The sequence below is a fragment of the Orycteropus afer genome, unplaced genomic scaffold, assembly GCF_000298275.1.
Source record: "Orycteropus afer afer isolate SDZICR_OR568_19922 unplaced genomic scaffold, OryAfe1.0 scaffold01027, whole genome shotgun sequence".
Lineage (NCBI taxonomy): Eukaryota > Metazoa > Chordata > Mammalia > Tubulidentata > Orycteropodidae > Orycteropus > Orycteropus afer.
Window position 1 is genome coordinate 330,048 of NW_006922614.1, and position 1,626 is coordinate 331,673.

Below are 1,626 nucleotides of genomic sequence, written 5' to 3' on the forward strand. Positions count from 1 at the left end.
AAAAAAAAAAAAAAAAACACGTATGAAGCTATTGAAAATATCATGTCTTGGGTCAGGTGGACCTTAGTCTTCAAAGGGACATCTTTGTTTCTTTAAAGAGGTCATTTGCAGCATATTTTCCCAGTGCAATATGTCATTTGATTTCCTGACTGCTGTTGCCATGGGTGTTGATAATGGACCCAAGTAAAATGAAATCCTTGACATCTTCAATCTTTTCTCCATTTATTGTGAAATCGCTTATTGGTCCAATTGTGAAGATTTTTTTTCTTTATGTTGAGGTGCAAGTCATACTGCATACTGTATTGTTTGATCTTCATCACTAAGTGCTTCAAGTCTTCTTCATTTTTAGTAAGCAAGGTTGTGTCATCTGCATATCACAGGTTGTGATTGAGTCTTCCTCTCATCCTGATGCCACATTCTTTTTCTTATTATCCAGCTTCTCTGATTATTTGCTCAATATACAGATTGAATAAATATGGTGAAATGATACAACCCCGATGCACACCTTTCTTGATTTCAAACCATGCAGAATCTCCTTGTTCTGTTTGAACCACTGACAGGGCAAAGGTTTCTCATGAGAAAAATTAAGCATTCTGGAATTCCCATTTCAAGTATTATCCATAATTTATTAAGATCTACACAGTCAAATGTCTTTGCATAGTCAATAAAACACAGGTGAACATCTTTCTGGCATTTTTTGCTTTCAGCCAAGGTCCATATGACATCAGCAATGATATCCCTCATTTCACATCCTCTTCTGAATCTGGCTTGAATTTTGGTCAATGTACTGCTGCAACTGTTTTTGAATTATCTTTAACAAAATTATACTTGCTGTGATGTTAATGATATGGTTCAATTATGTCTGCATTCTGTTGGATCACCTTTCTTTGGAATGGATCTCCTCCAGTCAGTTGGCCAGACAGCTGTCTTCCAAATTTCTTGGCATAAACAACTAAGTGCCTTTAATGCTGCATCTGTTTATTGAAACATCTCAGTGGGTATCCCATTCATTCCTGGACCTTTGTTTATCACCAATTCCTTCAGTACAGCTTGGACTTCTTCCTTCAATACCGTTTGTTCTTGATCATATGCTTTCTCCTGAAATGACTGAACATCATTTTTTTTTTTTTTTGGTACTGTGACTCTGTGTATTCCTTCCATCTTTCTTTGATGCTTCCTGCATTATTCAATATTTTGTCATCAGAATTTTTTAATATTGCAACTCATGGCTTGTATTTTTTTTTTCTTCAGTTCTTTCAGCTTGAAAAATGCCAAGTATGTTCTTCCCTTTTGGTTTTCTAATTCCAGGTTTTTGCACATTTCATTATAATACTTTACTTTGTCTTTTAGAGCTACCCTTTGAAATCTTCTGTTCAGCTCCTTTACTTCATCATTTCTTCCATTGATTTAGCTACTCTCCATTCAAGAACAAATTTCAGAATCTCTTCTGACGTCGATTTTTGTCTTTTCTTCCTTTTTGGTCTTTTTCATTACCTTTGCTTTATTTATGGATGATGTTCTTGATGTCATCCCACAGCTTGTCTAGTCTTCCCCTCCCTCCCTGTGACTATCCCCCTCCTGTGCATTCCTGTCTGTACAGTTTTCCCTCTGTGTCAATGCTGCCCC